The 13289-nt window shown below is 40.9% G+C and overlaps 1 protein-coding gene across 1 annotated transcript in view; it reads right to left on the reverse strand.

Annotated features, from left to right (window-relative positions):
- Cdh20 (cadherin 20) overlaps positions 1–12895 on the reverse strand; it is a 231590-nt gene extending 218695 nt beyond the window's left edge. The window contains exon 1 of the mRNA XM_034513535.2: positions 12767–12895. The gene's annotated coding sequence lies outside the window, so the exon portion shown is untranslated. The remainder of the gene's footprint in view (positions 1–12766) is intronic.
- Positions 12896–13289: the final 394 nt, after the last annotated feature.

Consider the following 13289-nt stretch of genomic DNA (forward strand, 5'->3'; position numbering starts at 1 on the left):
TCTTGATTCTTATTTGCTTGCCGCTGGTCTTTGCATCCCCTGACCCAGGTTTAACCCTTATCACTATATAGGAAAGAAAGATAAAGGGGAGAGAGAGAGAGAGAGAGAGAGAGAGAGAGAGAGAGAGAGAGAGAGCCTTGAATCTAATTTCTTTCTTCTTTGAGCATGACTACTAACAAATCTCAGCTCTCCCCCTCCCCCCAAAAAAGCAACCACCAACCACCAACCACCAACCTTGCCTCTCGATACCTTTAACATTTATATACCCTCCGAAACATTTGCAGAATTCCAGATGTCTCACAATTGCAGAACCATGTCTCTGCTAGAGCATAAGGCAAATCATGGTTAGCTGCTGAAGACAGTCTAAAGCAACCCTACATCCCTACACCTGGTATTAAAACAAAAGCACATTCTTATAATATCTCTGATTTTTTGTTTGTTTCTTTGCTTTGAAACCAAAATGTCAGACCTTTCACTACAGGATTCCTCAATGAATCTGGAGTTCACTGGTTGGCTAGAATGGCTGGTCCAAAGATCCTTATATCTCAGAGTCAAAGTGCTAAGATTCCAGGGGCTGGTCACTTTGTTGGCTTTTTTATATGAGTTCTGAGTGACTGACCTCAGGCCCTCATAGTGACATAGCAAGTACTTTACTTACTGACTGTGCCATCTTCCCGACCTGTGAAAAACCAGTTCTTAAAATCTGTTTGCTTTTTGAAATATGCAATAAGATAATCATCAAATCGAAGATAAGCCAATATGACAGTCATGATCAAAAGACAGAAAGATCTATGATGACATAGTAAACACCAACAGGATGCCTGCCAGGACTTTCTGGGTTTGTAGTAAAGAAAGTTGTTAATCTTGTTTTGTGTGCTTTGCTTTGCAGCTTGGAGACCTTCTCTACCCCAGCTTTTCAGAACTGCACCAAAACGACATTGTCAGTCTTTCCTTTATAGACGTTTAAATAATCACCAAAAATCTTGTCTTGCTCATTTCCTTAACATTAATTTCAGGCAGTTTGAACTGTTTGAATGGAGCAACATCATTTGTAATAGAAAATAGCAAATAATTTTTGAAATGATGTATTTTAGGCTTTGGAAGATGTTTTGAGTATTTGCATAAGTAGCCATATGTCCCAAACTCTGGAAATTGCCAACATTTCAAATAAGATCATGCATCTCTGCTGAACAGATGAGGTGGTATACTGTAGTAGTTGACAAGAAACTTCAGTTATCAGGTTCAATTAATAAGGCTAGAGTCATTGGCTATGAGCTCTTGAGAAAATGACTTGACTCACTTTTTCCACAAGTGTGTGCATGACTTATGTGTATATTTGTGTAAGGGCAGATGTATGTATGTACCATGGCATACATGTTGATCAGATAAGAAATGGTTTTAGGTCTTCAAGTGGAAAACCTTACACACATCTAACTGAAAGGGACAAGAGTAGGCATGCATCTTCAAGTATCAGGGACCTATTCATTTAAAAAAGAGAATCCATTTATTCTGCATTCCCCTGCAGGCCTGACCAGGGTCACTGAACAGAAAATGCTTGCAAGCATATTTTTTCTCATCATAATGATGAAGTGCATGTGGAGGGGGCAGAGGACAATGTGTTGCTTTCTGCTTTATTTTAAAAGGGTCTTCTGTGACCGTTTTTTACCAACTGTGACAAGCTAGATAATCTGAAAAGTTGTAGGGACTTTCCTATCTCTGCCTTTAATCGTTCCACTACTGTTCTGGAATTGCAGATGCTCACAACTACATCTGGCTTTATGTGAGTACTGGGGGTTAAACTAAGGCCATGTGTGTCAGATCTTTACCCACTGAACTGTCTCTCCAAACCTTCATAAAGGTTTTCTCAAGAATACATGAGATCTAGTTGATAAAGTGCTTTTACAGCGGTTGGCGTTACTGAGAGATCCTTATTCTAAGTAGCACGTGGTAAGGCTCTCCTTCCTGCTTACTTATTACACTTATCTTCAGTGATTGAATATATAGGCTGGGGAAAGTAGTAGATATTGATTTTCTCAATACAATTGTAAAAGTAGATTACTATGTCACCAATAACTTGTAAGGCAAAAAATATTGATCCATTGAGTGCCAGAAAGTGACTTGGAAACTTCTGGCCCATCCCCCTTCCCAATGTTTGTACCCTTAGAGGCAGCTGCGGCAGCTGTTGCTGCTGCTGCTGCTGCTGCTGCTACCTCTCTACTCTCTAGCTCAGAATCCATCATTAGCCGGTTTATCATTGTGCTGAGATAAAATATGCTTCCAAGCATTTTGTATTCAATGACCCTGGTTCAGGCCTACAAGGGAATACAGAATAAATGGATTTTCTTTTCTAAATGAGTAGATCCGTGATACTTGAAGATGTTTATTTTGGGCCTTCACGGTGTGCTGTATGTCAGGTTTTCCATTTGAAGACCATCAACCATTTCTCATCTGAACAACATGTTATTGGACCCTCCCAGTGGTCATTTTCATAACCATGACTCAAGGAGAATGTGAAGAGTGAAACAGCTCATAGCAAGTGCACCTTGGCCCAAATCAGAGCAGGCTATCTCATCTTTGGAAATGGAAAACAAGCAGATATCTTGTGGCTTGAGTACAAAAGTTTCCTCTGCAGCTGAGTGGGCTTTATGTACCCTTCAGTTTCCATGTGATTGCAGTTTGTTTTCCTTATTGGCAGGAAGCTGTGTTACATTTCATCTCCTTAAGTGTAGCACATGCCTCTTTGATCCTACGTCTTTATCTTGTGCATTATAATTCTGGTTTCACAGAAATTGTAACTATGATTGTCATACAATAATGTATTCACAAACATGACACCAATTAAAGTAAAATGTAATATGTGACACGTTTAGACAGGAGCCTACAACAGGGCATCAAAACACTGTACTAAGCTAACCAAGATTTCATTGATTCATTGAAGAACTATGTATTCTTAGAGACTGGCAATATAGTTCAATGGTGGTACTAACCTAGAATACATGAGACTCTGGGTTCCATGCTACTTTGGGGCTGTGGGAGAGATGCCAGTGATAAAGTACATGGGGTCCTTGGTTTGCTCCCCAGTATTATACTCCAAAAACAAATAATTTACTGCATAACATCCGTGAGTCAGAGGCATTAAGATTGTGAGTTTCAGGCTAGCATAGGCAGGGTAACATATAACATGCTAAGACTCTGGTTCAGATAAAAAAAAGGTAGGACTAGAACCCTGAGGTAGAGTGTCAGCAGCATGAACATAGCCCTGGGTTCCATCACTAGCATGGAAAAAAAAATGTTCAGCATTGAGGCAGATTTCACCATCAGGAAATACAAAGTTGTTCTCCTAGAACTTTCGAATAGAATATCTATTAATTAGTTTGGAGAAAACTGTGATTCAATTTTTTCAACCATGTTCCAGTCATTGATCATAGACTGAGGCAGTCTCAGCAATCTCCTAGTCAATTTGGGATTCCACGAGCTTATTCAAGAGAGACCTGGTCTTAATGAAGGCATTTTTAACAATCATTTCCCTTCAAAAAATTATCTAATTATTTTTACAAATATATAATGTGTTTAGTATAGATATAAAAATATTTAGGATTTGAAAATTCGATAGCTCCATTCTCAAATTGAAAGTTTTATATCATTAATATGCAAGCATGGGATAGCTCTCAACTAGTGTTTTGACCACTGGGAACAGTTGACAACGATCATGGGCAGTTTTGATTGTCCCAAGTGGTATGGTATTATTAGCAAATAGACAGGGATACTGTTACATGTACTGTAGTGCCGAAGGTAGGAAGGCACTCTACCAGAAAATTAGTGGGGTGAGATGTGAGCAGTCATGGGGCTCTGAGAACCGTTGTTTGAAGGAAGCAGTTCAGTTGAGTAGTTCGATGATGTTGGACCTTGGATCTTGAGTTGGTAACATGCCTACACTGAGTGCTCTCTTGTGCCTTTGTTTCAGCACGTGTAGTACGATAGTATTGTGGACAGAGGAGACTACTGAGGTAAAGTACAGAAGACTCTCAACTCATCATTTGAACCAGAAGTAATGGACTAATTAAATGATGATTATTTTTGTTGTATTTTCTTTCTTGCCTGATGTCATACATTTTAGTTTGACATGAGTGAATATTTAGAAGTACCAAAGAATTACATTTTTTGTGTGTGTTTAAAGAAACAACCCTGTGCAATTTGATTGCCCAGTGTTAGCCAGCTTCAGAAATGACATGATGTCCTCTGTACCTAGCTTCCTGAAATAGTCCACCAAGATGAGATGCTGAGCTGCCAAGTGGATTAATTTTTAAATGACTACTCAGGGTTTTTATTTCCAAAAATGAGTATGACTCACACTTTTAGACTGAAATAAATGTTTTCAATATCCTATGGTTGAGAGTGTAGGCTAAAGTATAGGTAATGCAACTGAAACACTTCAAAACTGAAATGTCAACAGAGATGTGCTTTGCCACCAGATATAAATTGTTTCCCATAGAATTTGATAAACATGTCAACACAATAATGTCATTTAATCTTTAGTTATGAATATTCTTGAGAAACCTTGCTAATTTTTAGAATTATATGCAAAGATGTTCATTCTCGTTTAGTTATCCCCAAAGTCTACATGACTCAGACTGTTAACAGTAGTGCGTGCTTTCAGTGATGCAATGATGATGATTTTGCAAATTCGTACACCAAGTAAAGCCTCTACTGTTTCAACTCGAGGAGTTTGCAAAGGAGAAAGCTCAGAAATGATGTTGTATATTTCATTAGAATCTGCTGGGTTAAGGCAATGGGCCGAGTGTTTAAGAAACTTAGAATCCCCAAGCTGAAATGTCATCTTCCTCTGTGTGATGGTATTCAAAGTAAAGGTGTTGGGTAGTAAGTACATCACAAAGGAAGGACTTGTCTGGATGGGGTTAGTTCTTTTATATAAGAATCTCTGGAAAGCGCTTCTTTCAGTAATGGAGGAATACAAGAAGAATCCTCTGCAGACTCTGACATGCCAGCATCCTGATGTCAGACTTTCAGTTTTTAAGTCTGTGAAAACTAAATTCCTGTTGTCTATTGGTCACCCAACCTGCAATGATCTGATCTAATATCTAAAAAGGCAAAAGTATAAGAGAATATAGAAGTTTGTGCATGGAATGACCACAGAAATTTTTGTAATATCCATCAGGTTTACTTGGTCTTTCCATAGGTCTTAAACAGAAATGGGCAAGTGAAGGCTTCCTGGGCAAAGGTTTCCTTACATACAAGGACTGGTATCCATCGTTCTTTTGATAACCATAACAGGCTGATAATAACCTTCCAGTTTTAAATAACAATGCATCTTTACCAATCTTAACAGACTATACAGAAGTTGAGCTGTGTGTAACTTAAACCTTCAGCCTTCCTAGCCAGGATGCATGGTACTGGAAGTTACTTTACAATATCACTGTCTCCTAGCTAGAAACTCTGTGACGTACAACAGGGACCTTCCTGTGAGATACACTGGTGTCATAGTGGCACAAGTATGGTAGGGTGACAAGCAGAGAGTAAAGAAGCTGCACTTCACCTTTTTCTGTGCAACTTTGACTACAACCTAGTAAATAACCTTCTCAGGAAATGAGAGGTAATTGAAACTTCATGCTAATTCCACCAACCTTTCTCATGACTTCTGGATCCCAATTATGCCAACATAATACACTATGTTTTCTCTGGAAAATACAAAGACCACCATGTTCATCCAACATTTAAATGAGGGCAGACCTTTAATACACAGGATACAATTTACTTATAAACATTTTAGTTCCTCAGAAGCATCTGATTTTCAACCTTTAGGTGGGAGGAAAGATAGCTTATCTTAGCATAAGGCAGTCCTGAGCAGGTGTATAGAAGGGTATCCATCACAGGTTTATCATGTGAGTTGGAAGCCTTGAGTTTCTATGGTGCCTCCACATGTAAGCAGGGCTGCAGTTTTATAGTTGAGCCTGACATTTGGTCACGTGTCACAAAAACTTGTGTGACCATTGGATGTAGCCCTTGTCATAGAAAAAAGGTACTCCCTTTATCAATTAACCCATAATTAGGAGATACAAGAAGATCATGCAAAAATTTAGTAATAATTGGTCTTATTAGTACTTGAGAAACTGAACATTTTAGGTAGCTTATGTGAATATAAGCACATTCAGTATCTGAGCTAAAATTTAAAAATATATATAAAAATATTGAACTTGAAGATTTTCTATTCTCTTATCTATTCCATGTTCACTATATAATATTAGCAATAATTATTACAATTTGGAACATCTTGCTTGTTTAAAAAATAAGTAAGACCATTAGGGAATTTAGGTTTAAGCAGAGTGAATACATCCAACTTGAACATGCCATTAATTTTATTTTACTTACATTATAGAAAATCATCAAAACTAAAAATCTGCACATAAAAGAAACCATCACTGGAATGAAAAGGAAGGATGGAAAAATAGATTTGAAAACCACATGTCAGACCAAGGGTTAATGTCCAAAAATTCTGAAGAACTCAAGCCACCTAACATGAAAACATAGAACTAAATTTAAACAAACAAGCAGAGGATTTGAATAGACCTCTTTGTAAAGAAATAAAAATAGCCAACAAGTACATCAAAGGGTGAAAGGGTGTTCAATATCTCTAATCACCAGAGAAATGATTATCAAAATCATTACATCACTTTAGATCTGCTACCATAGACTTCTAAAAATTACAAGAGGTAATAAATGTTCATGAGAGTGTAGATGAGAGGGAATCCTTGTATATTATTGGCACAAATTAGAGTGAATAGCCATCATGCAAAGCAACATGGAACTTACTAAGGAAGCCAAATGGGGCTACCATATGTCCCTGACTCTTTCTTCTGAGAGAATACCAAGAGAAACGAGGTCCTACTTTGCAAAGGCACTTCCACATTCATGTTTAACACTGAAGCACCATCGCAGCAGACAATGTACAAAAGCAGCCCAGGTATAGGTGAGTGGGTCAGCTGGCACACACACACACACACACACACACACACACACACACACACACACACAGTATTACTCAACTATATATGCATAGACCTGAAGAACATTCAGCAGAGTGAAATACATGATGCAGAGAAAGAATAATACTGTGGACCTCACTTATATAATTGTTAAAATGGGGGAGGAGAAAGATGTGGAAAGAAAAAGAAAATCATAATTCACTAGGGTAAAGGCTAGGGCTTGTGTTTAGAGATGTATAGAATGAAGGATAGAAATGTGGAAGTTTGGGAGAGTAGTTTAGAGCGTCACAGTGTAGCACATCTTTGCCCAATGAGTGGATGGTGGCTGCTCGTTCATAGGAAGATGGGCAACTGTGTGAGATGATGGGGATGCTCATTCCGTTTCTCTAGACTAAGGATGTTACTCCTTTATGTGTGTTATAATGTCCTGCTGTATTCCTTAAATATAATTTAGATTTTGGTTTTTTTTTAAAATGGGGCTAGGGATATATTTCAGCAGTACAGTACTTGAATATTATTCTGACACTATACAAAAGATAAAAAACTTTGTTAAAATTTAAAAATAATCATATATTTATTAAAAATATAGCACAAGTAAAATTCTGGTGAAAAGCTATAAAGGAAGCTAGGAACTAAAACTATAATCTTTTTTTTTATAAGCAATGTCTCTTTTTCCTTAAGAGACAACTACATTCACCAGAATATGCTCTAAACTCAGACTGCCAAACAGTCCTAAAACTTGCAAACCAAACTAAACCAAACCAAAAAGCCCCCAAAACATCATTTCAGGAATTCCAAGTATGTTTTATTACATGACAGAGACACATGAAGATCAGTTAAGTTTCTGAAGTCTGCTCTCACTTTCAACCCTGTGAAACCCGGGATCAAATTTAGAGCACCAGGCTTGGCAGCAAGCACCTTTACCCACTGAGCCTTCTTGCCACCCCCATGTGGATATTTTTGGCATCAGTACAGTTGCAGGGTGCTTTACTTGATCGATGCTTATGTCTCTAGAAGAAGTGAATGGTATTATTGAAGCTTTATTTGTTTTAAAAAGCAGTCAAGATTTGTGGCTTCTTTAATCTTTTACTGAGCATTGATACACCTCCAAACCAAATGCTCTCTGATTTATGACCTCTTAAACATTAAGACATCCTTAGAAGTGAGTTGGGCCATTTTATTTTGTGTTGTACTTGAGTAATGCTTTAAGTAGAGTGTTCCCAGGGTTCTAAAATTGTCAGTCCATGTGTAATTAGGAATGTTCTCAACTAGACCATCTCTGTTAGCAAGAGATGGTGGATTATTCTGGAAAACTACTCAGCAAGCCATGAATAGCAATTAAATGTGAAAAGACTAAATTTCTCTTTAAAATGGGTTGTTGCCATAACTTAATGTGGCAATGTGACTTTCTATTTTTAATTGCTATAGAAAGTGCATTTCGTGAAATAGATTTTTTTTTCTGCGGAGAGCTAGATAGTTCTATATTTTGAACCATTTACATTTTGTAACATCTAGCAAGTGCTCTGCTTTGTGGCACCTTTTGATTCATGGTGGACTAAAACTCTAAAGGTTAGTAAAGATACTGTCATCCTTCTTAAACAAAGAGACAAGATGAATATCTAAGAGAAATTGAGTATTTCTCTCCACAAGACTGCATGACCTTATCTTACTTCATTATGCTTTCTCTGTAACAGTGTTTTTTATTCCCAGACCAATTATACTTAACACTGACACTTAAAGATAGTTCTTTTTCAATTCAAACAGAAACACCTTCGATCCATATTCTATGTCAATATTAGGATTGTGGCAGTTTGCTCTCTGATGCCTGTTTTAAACACTAAGGGTCCCCTGCCATCTGTGGTCCCAACTTCTGTCTGTTCTGCATCCAATAACTACAAGTGCTCAGTTGCCTTAGTCACTCAAAATTCATTTTCTTTTGTCTTTAAATTGCAGATGCAAATAGAGAGAAGGGTATATAGGTGATGCAATGGGTGGCATTAGCCATTGTATGCAATTTACTTCAAAGGAAAAAAATTAGTAAGTATCAAAAATGGAAAATTTCCTCCTTTAACTTTAAATGCCCATGAAAAATGTTGAAGAAGAACAAGACTGTGGCAACATTTTTATATATTTTGATTACATTGACAATGAAAGTAAAGCCTAATATTTTACTAATTAATATTAGAGGTATTGAACACAATCATTCTTAATATAGCCTCATATGCTGGCTTTGGGACATGAAAAATCTTGTCCCCAGTCAAAACAGAATAGAAGTGGGGGATAGAGTGATGTCTCAGCTCTTCACTCTCCCCACCCCAACCACCACCAAGTGTCACCATGAAGTAAAAGAAGGTCAAATGAAAGTAGAAAATGCCACTTTCTTCTGTCCCCAGTTGCTCTTATTTTTGTGGCTCTGCAGCCCTGATTGCAGCACCGCAGGTTAGAATGGACAGTTAGCTGTAATTATTCCAGTCACACCACCTCACAATGAAATCTTTATCCCGTGTTTACAGCCGCCTTTGGCAGAGGCTGTCTTGCTGTCTCTAAACTAAGAAGAACCACCCTTTGGCTCCTCTCAGCATCAGCTGCCTGAGTTTCAGGCTGGGATCCCAAGAATCAGACTTCTTTTTCTTCCAAAGTGGACTTCTTCTTCTTCTTTTTTTAAGGGTGAAAAGATCTATTCTCATCGCCCCATATATCCTGGTTGATTTATGTCCTGGCCACTGCAGTTCTTCCTTCCGTGTCTCTGTACGTTTTCCCTCCCTCCCTAGCCTGCTACTAGACAAGCCACACTGAAAGTTCAGGATTGTACAAATAAGTAAATAAAACGCTTAAGTAAACAGTCCTCACTGCTGTGAGGGGGAAAAATGTAAGAATTGGTACATGAGTAGAGAGAAATCAGATTTTCTTTTTTTCATTTCTAAACTCCCAGTTTTCTAGCTCAAAGGCCTTTCTATAGCTTTGCCATCAGAAACCATCAGTGTTTCTCAGTGGCTCTCTTGACGAGGTCCAGCTATTTATTTAAATGCATCAACAGCTGTAGGCCTGAAGAGCTCCAAAACGAAAGGAAAAACTGAGAATCACATCAGGGTCTGAAAGCAGACTTCTGAGTCCTCTGGATGGAAAATGCTTCCCTGTTCCAGTCTGGAAGGAAAAAAAAAATGAAGTCCTTCCAGGGCAAAAGTCACTCCCGTCATTTAAAGTGATGGTTCTCAACTTTCCTAATGCTACAACCCTTTAACACAACTGCTTATATTGTGGTGACCACAAAAATTATTTTTGTCGTTACTTCGTAAGTATAATCATAAACCTCTGTATTTTCCTGTGGTCTTAGGCGACCCCTGTGAGAGGATCACTTGACCACCAAAGGGTCGCAAACCACAGGTTGAGAACCACTGATTTAAAGTTTCCTAACAGAGGTAGCAGAAAGACACCTTACACAATCTGATGGAATGATTCAGAGAACACAGGAAAACCAGTGCTGGTTCCACTCATCATTCTAGAATGCTTAGGTGCTTTGCAACTCATCTCCCATCCCAGTCCTGAAACCCAAACTCACATTCTCCTAACAATCCTCAGTCTCTCCTCTCTAACCCCCAGCACTCACAACAGCCACAGAATCTCTCTGGTGAGAACTGGGTCATAACATTTTACTGAGGAGAGCAGTAGAAGGGGAATGGTTCAGTGGTATAAATATTGATTAAATTCCTGAGCAACTCTCCCCAAATTAAAGATAATTTTCCTACAAGTATGCACAAGGATGTCAAGAATGCTAAGTCATTTTTATGATTGTACTTGGCTTTTCCATTTTAATGTCACACTGCCACATGGCACACATGCTAAAAACAAAAACAAAAACAAAAAACAAAACAAAACAAAAAAAATGTACCTTCTTAACCTGCGAGGGAACAAACTTTTCACAGAACATTAACATTGCGTGTTTTATAGACTGCCCTTTCTCAGTGTTCTCAAAGCACTTTTTTAAACACAAAATTAGACCATCTCCTAGAGTCCCATCAGAAAGGCTGCTCAGCACATTGGCAAAGGGGAAATCAGAAGCACAGAAAAGGTCACCACAAAGTTAGCCGCCACAGCCCCGCTGACTCTAGGAGCTTGATTCCAGGTTATCTATGTCTTGCTTGCACGTCATTTTTCTTTCTTTCTTCCCTGGCAGGAAAGGATGTGGGCAGCACAGAGGCTTGACCTCATCTCCTGCACGCAGTAACTGCCAGGACTTCCATACTCCTGCCGTGTTTTCTGCTTCATCAGCACCGCCAAGCCTCTGCCCTGGAAAAGATCTGATCACGGGCTAAGCCAAGAGGGTAGCAACCAACCTCAGGTGTCCTTGAGGCTTCCTCCTAAGTCTAAAGGGAAGGTTGGCCACACTAGGGAGCACATTCAAAAGGCTGTAGGGTTTCTGCAACTGCAAGCAAGCGACTAGCCCAAGCAGCAGAAGGGAAAGCTGAGTCAAGTGTGGAGTCCAAGGTGGCTCTGCCTCCACCTTGAGAAGAGACAGGAAGGAGAGTGGATAGGGAATCAGTGCCTTGCATCACTGTTAAGACTTTCTGTTGTTTTTCTGTTCTCAGCTGGCTACAGTCCTAGGCCAAGTCCCTGACAGGACAATTCTGGGGCATTTGTTTTCTTTGATGGAGACAAATCAGAGACTAGAGGATGTCTGGTTACATTATATGAGGGACAGCAGATACAGACTCTATTTCCGTGCTATTATCAACACCCCAAACCCCAATCATTCCTGATGTTCAAGCATGTAAAAACAACATTAATTATAACAATCGTTTTGATTTTACAGTAAACTCCGAATCTACCTAGCGCTTAACTCCGCTGTTATCTAGTGCCAGGTTCCAGCCCCTCTTCCTGCTCCATACATAGGTAGGCTCAGCTGGGAAATACCTAAAGGACTCTGGCGTTGCCTTGAAGCTGCCCCCACTCCCCATATTCAGCTGCCACAGCTTGGAGGCCAGCTTACACTGTGTTAGTGTTAAGGACAGGTTGAGACATCTCGGAGGCGGTTTCTTTGTAGATCTGAACGTTTCACCTTATTGGACTCATTTTACTCGCCCAGTCACCTCCGGGCTCTGTCCAAACACCACCACTAAAACAAGCAGAGCTCAAACCACTCGCGCGCATTTCGGAGCTTTGCCAGGGATTGCCAGGACTGGGAGACAGGAAATCCGGGGAGTTGGTGATGTCCGGCAGGTGGCATGGACAAGAGTCACCACCACACCACATTCTCCTCCCACCGCTGAGCTTTGTTGCGGGGGCGCCTCGCATCCCAGAGCCAGGATCTGTCGGTGGGTGCCACGGATCCTCTGCTCTGAGCACAACTACCTTGTTGGGGACTGGGGTACCCTCTCCTTTGGCAGTATGAAGGAGATGCTGTTGACCGCAAGGGAAGCGAAGGGCTCAGGTCAAGCGCCTTGGCACCCCGTGCTCCCCATGTCACCATCACCCGGAGAGCACATCACAGTGCGCAGCACCCTCCACCTTTCTGGCTATCCCGCTGCGCAGTAGCTTTCCTACACCCAGAACATTCCATCAGCTGAGTATATTCCTTCCTGCATCCCCTCCCCGAAAAGTCCCAGGAAGTGAAACCCAGGTCGCCAGGGAGGTCCCCTAGGCGGCGGAGAGTTGAGGGGAAGGCGCTACGCAGATCTGGACCGCGCATAGAACATCTGGCTTTCCCAGAGTGACCTCTGGTGCCTGCGTACAGATGCATGGGGACGGAAAGGAGCCCTCAGCTTTACCTGATACAGCCGGCGACTCTCCGGAGACGTTGAGACTCCACCGTGGCGGGTGTCCAGCTCACATCTCTGCCTTCCTCATTGGGCGAACGGGTGTCCCGCCGAGTCCCTTCGCCTCAGCAAGCCTCTCTGCCCCCGCCCCACCCCCTTCCCCCCAAGTCAAAAGTGTGACAGCTCTACAGCCTTCGGATGTTTCCAAAGTCTCCGCGCGATCGCTGCGAGTTGAGAGCTGACGACAAGAGCAGCAAATGCGCTGATGTCCGCGGCCCCCAGCTCTCTGCCAGGAGGGTGAAAAGAGCCGCCTGGTCTTCTTGGTCACCGTCCTCCAAGACCGGCGCGCGGTCCGCTTCTTCCCCTCCCTCGCGCCTTTCCTAGCCCGAGTGGCTGCCTCCTGCTTGTGCGGGTCCTGCTTCTCCTGCTCATGAATATTCTGACAGAGGCTAATGCCGTTGAAGTAAATTGAATTAGCCAATTGGTGCCAGGAATGTGCGCTCCTTCTTTCTGAGGAGCTGTTTGGCACCCCACC

The sequence above is a fragment of the Arvicanthis niloticus genome, chromosome 10 (genome assembly GCF_011762505.2).
Source record: "Arvicanthis niloticus isolate mArvNil1 chromosome 10, mArvNil1.pat.X, whole genome shotgun sequence".
NCBI classification, from domain to species: Eukaryota; Metazoa; Chordata; class Mammalia; order Rodentia; family Muridae; genus Arvicanthis; species Arvicanthis niloticus.